The sequence below is a fragment of the Gallus gallus genome, chromosome 4 (genome assembly GCF_016699485.2).
Source record: "Gallus gallus isolate bGalGal1 chromosome 4, bGalGal1.mat.broiler.GRCg7b, whole genome shotgun sequence".
NCBI lineage: Eukaryota > Metazoa > Chordata > Aves > Galliformes > Phasianidae > Gallus > Gallus gallus.
The window spans coordinates 27,619,329-27,635,156 of NC_052535.1; positions in this window are offsets into that span (position 1 = coordinate 27,619,329).

Consider the following 15,828-nt stretch of genomic DNA (forward strand, 5'->3'; position numbering starts at 1 on the left):
GGTAGGAAGATACTGCACTGGTGACCTTGGATTTTCCAGCCCATTACTCCTGAGTGGTCTCCACAAGACTGCTACATTGCCACCTGCCACATAACACCTCCTCCAATGTCATGGAGAAGTCAAACTATTCACTTTTCTCCACATTGTGCCCTGCTATGTCACAGCGCTTTTTCTGTGGATCTGTGAACAGAAAGTGATCGAGGGCTGCCAGTGTACTAAGGATCCTTCCCCACTCCTATGACCTCTTTTGTCACTTCAGAATTTCACTCTGACATTTCAGAAAAAGAGAAAGGAAGATGAGCAAAAATATTACTACTTTCAGCCTGGTTAAAGGAGCATTTCAAATCAGCAGATGGTGCAAGCTGTACTAAGAAATTAAAACCCTAGTAAATACTACTATTTAAAATATTTTTTTTAATGAAGGGAACTTATATATGTGCAAGACAAAGACACACACACATTCTGAACACTTATGTCCAGAAAAAAGAAAGGTCAAAGCAGTGCACTCACCACTTGTAGCAAATTTTACATGCAAGCCATGTTTGAAGTAATCAGCATAGTTGTTTTCCTTTTTATTTCTACAAAAGCAGCTGACAGACTACCCAGAGACCCTAAAGAAAATTCCTCAGGGGAAGACAAAAGCTGTCAACATCAAGATGCAAAGATCTCTTTGAGGAGGAAAACATTCTCAGTAAGCTAAGTTGATACGGCCACTGATGAGCTGTTCAAATATGAAACATAGACACTTGGAAAGAGACTGCTGCAGACACATCCATACAGGAAACAGAAGTTTTGGCAAAAAAATTTGGCATGACAAAAAATGCAAACTGAAAGCAAGCATAAGGCTATGATGGAATTTAGAAACTCTGGCATGCCATAAAGAGAAGAGCTGAAAGGAAAGCAAACATGCCTAGCGAACTAAATATAAAAAAACATGCTGGCTGGCAGCACCAGCCAAGTGCTGGTCACTACCAGCAAGTAGTGATGTTATTTGAATCAAATATAAAGGGAGGATTTACATCACATAGAAAAATGTAGTAGATGTATTGATATTATTGCATTATTGTAAGAATAACTTACCCCAGAGAATTAGGAGTAAATTTTCTGCTTCAAAAGCTTTTTTAATTCCTACAATTGATTATGACCACCAAGAAAGAGTTCTCCATAAGCAATGTTTTTTTTTTTTTTTTTTTTTTTTTCTCCTTTTGGTTTTCTTTTATAGACAAATCTGACATTTCATGAGAAGAGAATTACTTGGGATATTTAAATACTTCAGCAAAGTTTAAAAGCAAAAAAATAACTCTGTATGCCCTAAAGGTCATAATTTAAACTCCTCTCATCATTTAGTGCCATTTTTGGTAGAATCCTTGAGTGTTCTTGCAAATTATTATTTAAGGAGACTTTGTCAACTGATGCACACCTCTTTATTCTCACTTCCTAGCAAAGACAGACAAATCTTAGCATCCCTCAGATCAGTGCCCCAGAGAAGCCAATTGTCTAGGAAAGGAGAAAGCTGCAAACTCTGTTTTGGGAACCTAAGCTTTGACTACAGTTACTTGGTTCACTGAAAGTTGAGGAATTGGAGTTCTCAAGGTAGAAAAATGCTGTTTGTATTCATGTATCCATCATGTCAACCAAAAGTAAAATTCAGTCAAGTTTTTACCCCCACCTCAAGTGCACTTCAAAAAAATAGCAGGAAATCCACAAGAAAAAACACATCCAAGGAGCTAATGAGAGTAACAAGATGTAAGAATACTCAGTCTATGTAAGTTGATTTCTTTTACCTGTTTTGTAAGGAAATTCAGGCAGAGCTAAGATAATAAAGTCACTACTGACAATAAGGTGTTCATAAAAGAGGGCAGGTAAAGCAATGACAATAATGAAATGGTCAGAGTAAACCTTATTATCTTCATTAATTCTCCCTCACTTTTGACTACAGTAGGGATATTAATTTGCTAATTTCTTCTACCCTATTCAGAGGGAAATGAGCATATAAACTAAATTATTAATTTGTTTATATCAGGATTTATGAAGTAATAATTTTTAATAAATTAAATGTATCCATAAAGTTTCCAGATACAGTCTTTAGGAGTAAAAAATGACTGTTTCTAACTGTATAACCATGTCCATTTCTTTAGAAACTTAGATGAAGTCTGCTAAGATTCTTAAAACCCAGATTTTTTTTTAATGCAATCAGTAAAAAAATATATGGCTTATTTAATTTGTCTACTACTACAATATTATAGATATCTCCAAGATCTTTTTGTAGTAAAGCACACTGTACAGTTAAAATTGTCACTACCAGTTTATTATCCCGAGCAAACTGAACAATGGCTCTGCCACACATAAAAGAACACAGTCAGAAATGAGTTACAGATTTCCTACAAAAATTTGCCAGACAGTTATGACCAGGGCTCAAAATCCAATTTCTAAAATGAAATAATGAGTTGGCATATCCAAAGCTTTTAGACATGTCATCTAAGAGTATAACATGAAAAAACTAACTGAAGCTATTCACTCTGGTTTCAAACCATTTTATGCATAACTGGAAAATGTTAGGAGCTGATAAAAACAAACCAAAGATCTAAAACCATGCCCCTTCATAGAAAGTTAGATTAAAAGCATACATTATTTGTTTATGTGTGTGCATGCAGGAAAGTAATTGAAATCCATAAGACTTCTGGGGTCTGGTAAAACTCTTGATGTATTTTTACGTAAGAAAACCTACAGCATTGCAAATAGATACAAAGCTTCAAACAAATATTTAGTTATGCGTGGTTTGTTTGTTTCATAGAGGACATATAGGCAGTAATTTTTAACTAGCAAAACAGAAATGTAATGATCTTCAAAACAGCTCTCAGATTTTCACAACACTTAAGAACACTGATTTCTTTCATTCTTCCTTCATTATTAGCCCCAACTCTGATTCATGACCATTACAGTGACTTTCAAACAAAGTGTATTATTGCTACTCATTCACATGAATAATAGAATCACAGAATGGCTCATGTTAAAGAATATCTCTGTATTCATCTGCTTCAAGAGCAGGGACACCCAGAGCATGTTGCCTAGACCCATATCCAGGTAGCTTCTGAAGATTTCCAAAGACAGGCTTCCACAACATCTGAGTAACCTGTGCTAGCATTCCTTCAAACATACAACGAAAAGGCTTCCTCATCTTCAGAAGGATCCTCTTCTGTTTCATTCTGTGCCCACTGCATTTTTTCTTGAGAGCATGAAGCATGAAAAAAAAAATCAATGAATTAATTTTGCTCAAGAAATCATTCAGCAGATTAAAGTTACCTGTAAATTAGAAGCCCTACAATACTACCATAAAAGCTACAAAAGAGACAGTACAAAACAACATCTATTTTGGGGCAGCACTTAAAGCTTGCAGTTCACATAGGTGACTCCGAAAGTAATGCTGATGAGCTGACTGAGACACTCTACGTTTTCTGGTGTGACAGATATGCATAGCCATCTAGAACATGGCTTGTCTTTCATGTTGCTGTCACTGCTGCTGAAACACATCAACTACCACCACTTTGCTCACATCCACTGTTTTTCTCCAGAAACCATCAGCAAGCTTTGACGAATGTCCACGGATGCAATCTTTTCCATGTGTGTGAACTCAGTGACACACTGCTTCATGTGCTTTTCCATGTCAGGTGCCTTTTTGTCAGACTGCCCCTCTGCTGCCACCTGTGACATGGCAACAAAATTGAGCAAAATAGTCATGGCAAGGTTCACCCTCAAATATAAACACAAGAGAAAAATTCAGAAAACAAGACCAGCAAAAAACTAGATTTATGAATTCATCCTCTTTTTCTGCAACAAAGTACCTTGTATATTTTACTCCTCAGAATTGTTTACTGAAGAATTTGTCTATCTTTTCCAAAAGCATGGAAAGTGGAGATCAAAACTAGTATACCAAGGTATCAACAGTAATCAATCATATGCCTCAAGTCTTTTCTCCATCTGCAAACTACTGATAGGAATGTAGTAAAAAAATTCAAATGACTTAAGTTAGAATGCTCATGTTGAAAAATAAATGCAGCTATGGAAAGGTAAAATCTCCCCCAAGATCTGTCTGTAGCAGACGATTAAAAAAGGTTTATCAAACTCTATATTTGAAATAGTAGGAAAATTCACAAGAGAGTTCTCCTAGATGCAAGGTTTTATTTCTATTTCAGATTCCACTAAAACATGAGACTAGAATTGAGGTATATTTCAACTTCAATAACTATAAAAAGACTTAAATCTGTCACTCTGAAGCCATACAAAATAACTATAACAATCACAAGAGATGTGAGAATTATAGCTTTGAGGGAAAACACACATTCAGTGGACCCTGACTGATGAAAGAAGGTTTAACTGAACAATGGTATAGATACAAACAAGAAAATTATACATTCCCGAACTCATTTAAAATTCAAAGGAACAACACTTTTTTCATTAATTCCAGAATGTCTGAATTTTAACGTCTTTAAAACTGAAGGATAAGAAACTGAAAGAACATTTTGCAACTGTCTCTAACCTACTAAAATTTCTGATATCAATAGGGAAATACTAGAGGTAAAGATTTTTTTTAGAATATTTCTCGGCAAGTTAGACATAGGGAAAAAAGCAGATAATGGAAATAACTATTAAAGTGTCTAAGAATTTGATTCAAATTCCAAGCTAAGTTATATTCAGTGCAATTCAAAAGCGTACATATTAATGATAATATTCTTCAAAAGCAAATTCTTCAAAATGCAACTCTGAGTTATAACTTCATTATTTGCATTAAGGGAAACAAACCACTGTAAATACCCCCAAAATATTCTTGATTCTATGACAACTAAATGAAGTCCTTAACAGAACTTCTGTATATTAAAATCTCACATAGCTACATTACACAACCCAGATGTGTACATTCAGTTTCTGTCATAGATTTTGCTATTTTATGGGTAAGGATTCAGCTTGCATACCATGAACATTCATCATAGTAAGTGGAATAAAAATTGCTGTCTCTTGAAAACCTGGCAATGTGACCTTGTGTAGAATCAAGATTTCTCTTTGATTTGGGGAATATTAACCTGTATTCTCTATAAAGCAATACAGAAGGTAAACATAGGTTCAGAACATAGCTCAAAATACAAAACAAGTTTGGTCACGAAGAACTGCTTATGACCAAACTATCAGCTGTTAACTGATTTCTTGAAGCAATTCTCCATGATGTCTCAACAAGTATGATAGGCTGAAGGATTCTGCAGTTGGTATGTGGTCTCCAGAATTCTCTTCAAATGAAGATGATGTAATACAAAGTTTTAAAAACAGCAGCTAACCAAATGAAAATAACAACACACTAAGAGCAAACGGCTTGCAATTACAACAACAGATATCTAAGATGTCCATTCTAGGTAGATGGCACAGACGGGTCGATTTAATATATACATCTCCACCACTGAGAGAACAGTAAATGAAGCAGACCTTTGTCAGGTTCCTCTGTAGAATTTACAGAGAAAGATACTGAAATACTTTTATCTCATGTATTTCAATTTCATTTTAAGGTGAAAAATTTTAAGGTTACAAAAAAAAAAAAAAAAAAAAAAAAAGAGGGGAAAAGGGGAGAGGGGGGGAATGGAGAAAAAACAGATGACAATTTGGACAACTCTGTTGGTACGATGCTTCCAGAACAATGACCGTAGGTGATACAAACAACCAGAAAGAGAATTTGTGCCTCTGTGATGCAATTATGCAATTCTGATTCCATTTACAGAGATATAGATCCTCTTGAAGTCACTGCAAGTTATACCTGAGAGACAGAGGGGAAATAAACTCCCTATTTATATTAGAGATTACTCTCACCACTGATAGTTCTTTAAGAAATGTAGAATCAGGGAAACCGTTATGAAGGAAGAGTCTCAGAGTACAAGCTGGCAGCTCAAATTGCCACAAAATACACATTTAGAAGTTTGTGAAAGCTTCTCCAGAAGCTAAATGAATGAATGATAAATTACATGGTGGAAGCAGCTATTGCAGCATTGCAGTAAACACAAATGATAGCACGTGTAATATCATAGTAAAATACACATAAAGCTCCTTTTAACAAATGGAAGGAAAGAAAATGATAAAATCCATCACTGGGAACTAATTCAGAAGTTATTTCATCAAAACTTCAGTGTTACAATTTCAAAAGAGAATTTTGCTTGCATAAGGAAAAATTAAGTAAGAAATGAAGAGCATGTCAATACGTTCACTAGAGATTATGTACTACACTCTCAAAAAAAAAAAAAAATAATAATAATAATTCTTACCGTCAATTGCACAATCTGCATTCTGAACAGTATGAAAACCTGCCTGATAATTATAAATTCTCTTAATGTTGCTATTTTGCATTATTATAGCATGTCGGCCTTAAACTACTGTAGTGGTCAAATTAGCTGAGCTGGCTTGTTTTACATACTGATCCCAAGAGAAAAATGCTGCTTGTTAAGAATAAAATCTCTTAATGTTTCCCTAAATTACAAGGTGTAGGAAGTTTACTTAAAGCATTAACAATGTTTTTATTACGCAGATATAATGTTTATGAAACCTAATGGCTCTTACTGTGCAGTAACATAATACTCAAACTATTACCAAGGTATTGTCCACTAAGAAACAAAAAATAATCTTCCTTACACTAATTTTAATACACAAGCATTCTGAACCAAAATTCACGTGTAACCTTATAAACTCTATAAATTCCACTGTTTACCTGACATTTTCTTTGTATGTGGAAACTTGTATTGAAGGGTCTGTTTACTAAGTAGGTTCAAGAAGAAATAAGTACGTACTACTGTTAACTTTGTCATGCATGGCACCTTGTAAGAGTGGCAGAAGTAGTGGTAAGGAAAAGCAACTTCAGAAGGAATTGAGCAAAAACTCCAACACACAATACTCAGAACTTGGCATTTATCTTTTTAAGAACTTAATTACATCTGCACTGATTCAGTGAATACATTTTGAAAATAAACTTTGTGTTCAGTTTCACAAACACCCATCAATAAGATGTCCCCCGCACACCGTGGGGGAAAAGATCTAGAAAAGAACAAAAAAAACTAAAGTGAAATTAGAAAATGATGTGGGTGTTTAGTATAACACACATATTTTGACAGGAATGTAAGCATTTTACAGAAAGTATTTAACCTGATTGGCAGAAAACTCTTAGAAAAAAGTTAGTGGTTCAAAAAATTAGAGGAAAATGAGAAATACAATTTAGCTATATTGGGTATTTATTACAAATTGAATTAAGTAAAGCCCATCATGCAGCATGATCCAGCATTCCTCAAAACTACTAATTTTATTTGGATCACATATTTTAGTCATTATTTAATCAAAGAAAAAATAAGTTAGATGTGTCCCTATAAAGGATGTTATGAATTAATGGCCAAACAGCAAGCATAAGTGCTCATGTGTCTGTAAGAGTCCAAACTTGCAGAGTCAAACTATTTAAATTCTAATCCTGAGTGCAATACAGGGCTACTTCCAGGACTCTAGAATCCTCTTTCCACTGACTGTTCTTGTTTGTTTCTTGTTACAAAGTAAAAAACCAAAGAAATTGCTAACCTACACTTTCAGGCCAGTTATTTCACTGTCTGACGTTCAAAATCAAATATTCTCATTTTTCTAGGAAGTAAAATACCAACTTAATAAAGATGAAAACTTGATTAACTATCAGAATATTCAACATCTTCTATTTCCTTCTTATTCAAGTAAAGTAGAAAAAATGCTTTATATTGTGAAGAATTCGTAGTTCTAATACCCTCATGTAACATGAGAAAGAAAATCTGAATCTATTAAAAAAAAAAAAAGTGTTTCATCTACTAGTTTTTTCTGATGGACTCAGAATAAAAGTAATGAATTCTAAGTACTCTAAAGAACTACTTTAAAGAACAACTTTCAATCTTAAGAATAAATTGTAAGTTGCTGCTGAAACTTGAGACAAATTCCCCCAGAGGGAGATGGCAAGAAGGGGGGAAGAAGCTAAAAGCTAATAAAATTATAATCTTTGTCATTAAGTCTCTGGTAAAAGATGATAAAAAATGAACTTTCAAAATACTGTTAGAAGACCTCTCCAGGGAAATATCTAAGTTAATATGGACAAAAACATTCATATGTGTCATGGAGTTATCTCTAGATCTATCTGTGTCTGTGACAGGGGGACAGGTGTCAATGGTTTACGGGCCAGTTCAGCCTGGTTCTGTGACTAATGGGGCAGGAGACACACTGAAAGGGAAAAAAGGGGAAGGGTGGAGAGATGGGAGATTGGCCTAAAAACGGAACAGTGGCGATGGCCTGAGGAGGAAAGTTAATTTACTAAATATGATATCAGAATGCAAGATAACACAATATAATACAATATATAATTGGAATTGAGGTTAAATGAGAAAGTGTGTCCGAAACTGAAGGTCTTACTCTAAAATTGAAGGCGAAACTGCTGGGGAGCACACCCACACACTGCCAGGCAGTGAGAGTGAGAGTGAGAGTGAGAGTGAGAGTGAGAGTGAGAGAGTGAGAGAGTGAGAGTGAGAGAGTGAGAGAGTGAGAGAGTGAGAGTGAGAGTGAGAGTGAGAGTGAGAGTGAGAGTGAGAGTGAGAGTGAGAGAGAGAGAGAGAGAGAGAGAGAGAGAGAGAGAGAGAGAGAGAGAGAGGAGAATCATGTGACTTGCAAGGAGTTTTATCTTTCTTTTTGAATGCAAAGTCCTCTGGGGTATGTAGTTCTTCTCTTCAAAGAATCAGGTACCCAGAAAATCAGCAGTCCACAAAACAGGAGAATTAACTATTTAACTCCCAGTGCTTTACATGATGTTTTGATGTGGAATATCAATAACAAAAATCATAAAACCATGACAACAGGAATGACCATTAGGTGATTTGTCTTATAACTGCAGAACCAGCAAACATGAAGCACTCTCTCTGATTAGTTGCCCCATCAGATTACCGTTGATGAATATCAAAACTGAAACACGTTGACTAAGAAACATGTTGTTTTCCTGCTTCACTAATCTTAAATGTTTGGAATGCCTGTTTAAAATAGTTTGTGATACAATATTTAATAATTCATATTGATAACTGTAGTTTACCTGCTGTTGCAAATAAGAAATATTTTATGATAAGACATAGCATTGTGGAAGCCTGGTATGTACTTTTTCTTTTACAGAAAGGTGTAGAGTAGCAGTAACCCTTGATTTCTCAATAGTATTATCTACATGCTAATTTCTTCAAAGTCAAGTAAATCAGGCTGTATGTGAACTCTCCTACCTTTCATGATAGGCATTCAGCTGTAAGCATGATTTACAGCTTATTATGCAGATTTAATTAGCAAACTAGTAACAATTATTTATAGAACCATATTCATACTTTATGCATACTTGAAAAACACATTCATTCTGGTGGGGAAAAAAAACAACACAGAATGATGAGAAACTCACAGAGGATAAATTTCAATTCAAGTCTGTACCTTTCCCCTTTTTGAACAGACCATCCCATATTAAAATCTATTTGCTTGTTCCATAGATTTTGTAAACAATCACCAGCATCACCCTTCAAGAAAACTGAAAACATATAGAGATAGATTCTTCCTTCTAGTCTGATAGTGTATTTTTTCTTTTATTATTTTTATTTTTTCTGGTGAATAAACAGTGCAATAAAGTGATGTCTAACTTTACAAGTTTTTCCAGCTGGGGGAAAAAAACAAACAAACAAACAAACAAAAAAAAAAAAACAAAAGGAGAGAGAGAGAGAGAGAGAGAGAAAAAGGCAATACAAGAGAATTTGCTTTTTGAAGAAACAGTTCTTTTTGATTCCTGCATGAAGAATGAATGGAGATTAAACTGCAAGAGTAAAAATATAGAGCAAATCTCTGATAAGAGGAGAAATCTATGCTGTTCAATTTTGCAGTTACCTAAAGATTTTTCCACTTTAACAAATAAAGTTTCTCATACAAAAATATCTTTTCATGCAGAACAGATATCTAAAATATTTTTTGTAAAGAAAGCCTAGTACTATATTCATTATTTTGTAATAATAATAAAAAAATCAAGATAACAGAAAAAGTACGCCTTTATACAAATGCTGTAAAGTGACAATAACTATTTGAACTGATGCACTGAGGTTATGCAAATGAACCTCCACATACACTGTAATTTCTATAGTTCCCAAGCTGTCAAGCACAAAGGCTGCTACAGAACTTCAACTCAGCAGACTAGCCTATAAAAAATACATTATGTGCTGTTATCAGCACATTAATGGAAAAGCCTTTCCATATTATACATTAACATGTTAATATACTCGATTTTATTTCTAGATTTTGTCAGTTTTCAAGCAATTCTTTGACCAAAAAAAAAAAAAAAAAAAAAAGAAATGAAGTAAGAAAAAAATTCATCTGGGATAAGATAAATCAATGAACTCGAAAATTTTCACTATTTCCAAGTTTAGGATGTCTGAGTGCATTTGGCCATTTAATTTGATCTAATGAGTTTTCTACTATGTATTCCTAATTGTGAATACAGAATGCAAAGGAATTTAATTATCCTGGTAAACCTATACAACATAATAATGTCTAAATATTTTAACAGATTTGTGACTTATTTTAATCCATTTGTGCTTACTTAGTTCTGTTGTTCTGACTTTGTAAGTTAAAGGCAACTTTATCCTTAATTTTACTACACGTACTATAAAGCTGAACCCATTGCTGATCATGCAATCTGTAGCACTGTAATTACTTGATCAGTTTTACCCCAAATCTTAGTAATTAAGGAAGGAATAAATATGAAATCCTGATGATAATACTGATGAGCATATGCTAGACATATTTTTATTGAATTTGCTATCAAGAAGTACAGGAATGATTAGGCTAAGTGACTGTGGCTGTCTTCATCTGTGGGTAATGCTATGAAACTAGACACGAACATGGAGAAAATACACAAGCTCTAACTGAAGGCTTTAAAACCTTCTGGCTCTTGATCTGGTATTCTTGCTAATCTTTCCAGGGGAGGAGAATGCCAAAGAATGGAAGATACCCTCTTGATTTTTTAAAAGAGCTGTTGGCACTGGCAGAACCAAACGTTGGCTGGTGGTTAGCAATGATATGTTAGACAATTTTCTCCAAGTGAATCAGGTGCCTGACTAAGAGATGTGCCTCTGTTCTATAAAGCATACAGACTGAACCGTGGACCTGATGACAGAAGAGGAGAAATAGTATTTCCAGTTACATGTAAGTGATCAAAGAATTTGCTCTATGAGAAAACCTAGTAGTTATTTGTCACTCTCCAGCTGCACTCTAAACTAGGCACAGTATGAACAGGTCAAGAAACTCAAAAACTCACTGCACCAGAGCTCTTTCAGGGCAATAAGCACAGACAGTATGCCATGATATACACAACAAAATGAGACAAATCTAGTTTTATCTAATAAATTGCCCTGAAGTTCAATACGTCCTACATATATGAAGAAATGTTTTGCAAATTGAAGTACTTACTACAAGCTACCTTGCACTTCTAAAATCTTAAATATCAGCATGTGGTCACTGCATTTTTATCATGCGTAATATTTAAAAATGTTTAACAACATTGTTTAAGACAAACAAACCAAATGAGATATGAAATTATTAATCTCACTAATAATCTCTCTGAGAGGGTACTGGAATGCAAGATAAAAGACTACTATTTTCAAAATGAAGAGTATATTCAAGACAATTATCAATAATCAAAATTGAGCATTGGTCCAATAATCCAACAAGCAGAAGTGAAGGAATACAATTTGATGCCTTTTAAAGAAAATGTAATCCTAATTTGCATGGGTTTTCCAATGCCACTTCTAACTTGTACACGATTACATACCAGAGTGCTTCAATTCTCAATATTTGCTTAATTTAAAATGCAGGAGAAAAAGATTTTGTTGCAGCTGTAGTTTTGCAAGGTAATGACCATTTAATTTACATTGGTTGCTCTATTTTCTTAATTGTAATGATGTTGATCCTTCTATTTTGACCACTGCTGCAGCTCATGAGAAACCAGTGAGAAGAAAGGAATTATGCACATAATATTGATAGGAACAGAAAATCAAGTACAGGGCAAAGATGAGCTATGGATCAATAGTCTATGTCCAGATAGTCTATTGCCTGCCCTCAGAATAAAGGACTGGAAAAACTACCTTGTTCTAAATATCTAAAGGCATTCTTCCCCAGTACAGAAATACTCTAAGTAGCACTTAATTTCATATTGTTATCAGCTCTTCAGTTACAATAACGTTTTCCAGGTCTGTTTTCCAGTATCCGAACTTTCTTTTTGTCACCTGTAAAACTAACCTAGAAAACATTATTGCAACCTAAGATCTGACTTTTACTTGAAAAAAAATCCTACAGTCCAATATCAGAATGTCTTGTTCTTTCCTCACATCCAATTCTTTTTTTCCCACATCTATTTATCCTGCAAAAATATTTTTTTAGTTCAAGCCAATGTTCAGAAGACTGTATATGTGTCAATGGTTTAAGGGCTGGTCCGGCCCGACTCCATGACTAGTGGGGCGGAGGGATTTAGCAAAATCCATGCCTCCAGGAAGGGAAACAGGGGACCCCAAAATAATTAAAAACAGCAGCAACAATCTGAGGAGAAACAAACTAATTTACTAAATATAGTATCGAAATGTAAGATAACACACTGCAATACAATATAAATCAAAAATAATTGAGAGAAAGATTGTCCGAGAGCCAAAAGCCTTACGCTAATACTGAAGCCTTGCGTGCAGTCGGGCGCAGCAGTAGCGAGTCGATCCGACAGGGAACACGGCGAGACGAGAAGAGGGCCGAGTCAGATGACCTGCGCCCTTATATCTGTTCCCTTGAGCAGGAATGATAACAGTACTCAAAAAGCCTCTTGGGGAACGTAGTTCTTCTTCTCTTCCAGACAGGTACCCGGAGCATTTGCTCTTTAACTCCCAGTACACTGCATGATGTTGTGATGTGGAATACTGATAACCAAAAATCATAAAACTGTGACAATATGTCAAAGGACACAAACATTTTGAGGATGAATAAAATCTTGAATTTAAATAATTTTACAGCTAAAAGATTCTCTATATTTTTGATTCTCTATATTTTGTTTAATCTAGGTTCCTTCCCCAGCTATGTATATCACTGATTTCACTAATTGTCACTATTATTATTACGAAATTTATTCACTACCAGAAACAACTTAAATGCTTTTTTTAAAAAAAATAATAGTACTTTATCATTTTTTTTCTCCCTTACTAAAATACTGCTGTTTATTATTGAGCACAGTTCTTAAGTTTTAGTTTAAGGGAGATGTGATGAATTTACAAGTTTGCAATTAAAGAATCAAACTTATACAATTATTAACATATACTCGTATATGGTAAACCCGCAGGAATCAACATCTGCTCATCTGAGGCTAATATTTCCTATGACAAAACCCTTTAATATCTAAATACAAGACAACGTTTTTATATTTCCATTATTTTTACACATGAATACCTAAAGGGAGTGCTTGAGGAGGAAACAAATAATTAATTTTCACATATTTCCTTAAATGAATCTTGGGAACTATACTATACTACAGTACATGATGTTCTGTTTAAGTTAGAAATACTTAAGTTAAATGTACAAAAAAAGCTACTAGATACATGCAATTAAAAATTGTATTGAGTACTTTTAGTTAAAATTAGACATGTGAATGGATTGTAATTTGATTCAGGTAATTGTGAGAAAAAAATTAAAGAATTTAGTGAAAGACTACTTAAACAATAACTGAAAATAGATATTGAAAGAAGGCAATCCTTTTTTAAAAATGAGGGCTAATATATTTTGTTTCTTCTCTAGTTGTACTTTCAAGAGATTTGCCTATGACTATAACACGATTAACTAGTCTTATTGTCTTGTGAGGAGGTTAATCCCTAATAACTTAAACAAATGCAAGACCCATTGTGAAAAAGTTAAAAACAAAAACAAAAACAAAAAACAACAAAACAATCAACAATTAAGAAAACTTATTTTATATATGTACATGTGTACACGTATACACATAAAATCTGGCATGTAATAGATTCTCACATAAGCCTCCTTTGACTGACTAATTTCTTTCAGAAATTACTTCTGAGAAAATTACTTGTTTGTTCATACAGAATTTTGGGGAATAGAGAATCAAAATCATAATATGAATAAATAACAATAATAGATAGTGGTTGTGAAGGGAAATCAACATAAGTGACTGGTGTAATTATTCAGAAACTAAAAATAAATAAATAAAAATCCGTATTGTGCCTTCTTCCATTTGTAAGCAGCACAATCTGCCAGCAACTAAAATTGACAAAGGAGAAAGTAAACCAGAAGCTCCAAAGATACAGAGCTCAAATAGAAGTTGAAGAAAATGAATAAAAAGCCCAAATGGAAAACTGAAGGGAATAAAATCATAGGACAGCCAGCAAGGACTGTATCTTGGGAGCAAAGCAGTGAAATGATGCATGCAAATGAAAACTAATTGCTTGAAGACCTAGAAAGGACAATATGAACAAGCATATAGAAAAGAACATCTGAAAATCTGGCACAAGCCTAACAAAAAATGCACTGGTGTAAATTGTGTTCCATTCGGTTAATATAGAAGATAGCCTTCCGGTTTTGAGCCGTATCATGATTTTTTTTTTCCTGTCAGAGATTTTAGACTGGAAAATTTTGTAATGAAAACAAAAAGCCTGCAAAATGTCTTAGCCTAAGTAATAAAAGAAAAAATATATATGAAAGGAGCTACAAGCTCCTTGACGAGGGAGGTGTTTTGCCAGGGTTCTAAGAATATCTCTATTTGTCTCTGATGTTGCTAAACTACAGGCACTGTAGATAAAGCAGGTTGGTTTAGCTGAAGTAATGAATAAGCAGGAAAAGAAGGGATTAAAACTCCTGTAGAACATGGAGAAGGAGAAAGAAATTCTAAGTTTCAGAAATCTTGGATCATTTCTTAGTTAGAACTTCTGGAGCTTGTACATGAGTTTCCTAATTCATTACGACAATCTAAAATGATTGGACACAACATGAGGTTTGACTTTCTGTTAGACTCTGCTTAGAACTAAACTAAAACAGCAGTCACTTTACACAAAGTGATTGCCATAGAATCTTCAATATTCAAGCCAGTATTGTCTCCATTGCAATCAAGATTGACATGGAGTATATTTTCTCCACTTCTCTAAATACAGTTGAGTGTTCTACCCCGAAAATGAAGAACTATGTCTGTGAACAGGATCAGAACAAGAGCTAAGAAAGAATTCAACAACAACAAAGTAGTGAAAGCAAACCAGTTCAAAATAAGACAAAAAAACTGATTCTGGCAACAGCTCAGTGTTTTGGTAGATGTCAAAGACAAAGATCCTAATTAGTTAGCCCAATCATGTGTTAATAACTCAATGCTGAATACAAGAAGAAAACAACTTCTTCAGAGCATTAGTATCAAGTCTAAACATCTTAGAGCTCTTTATTATTAATAGTTAGATCTACTGGATCTTATACACAAGCTCTCAGTGGGTGCATTTTTTCACAGAGGAATTCAGTGACACACTTTTGCTTCATTCCCACTTCATGACAGACACCGTTTTGTCAGGCTGCCCCTCTACTGCTATCTGTCACATGACAACAAAATGTAACAGCCTCTACTGCCATACCACCACCATCTACCTCTGATGTCATGGTCCAGCATAATAAAACAGGAGATACCACTTTCAGAGCAGCCCTCATGTTTTTTAATCTCAGGAACTGATACAAGAATTCCTTCATAGACTGAGCATTCCCTAAAAAACGAAGCAA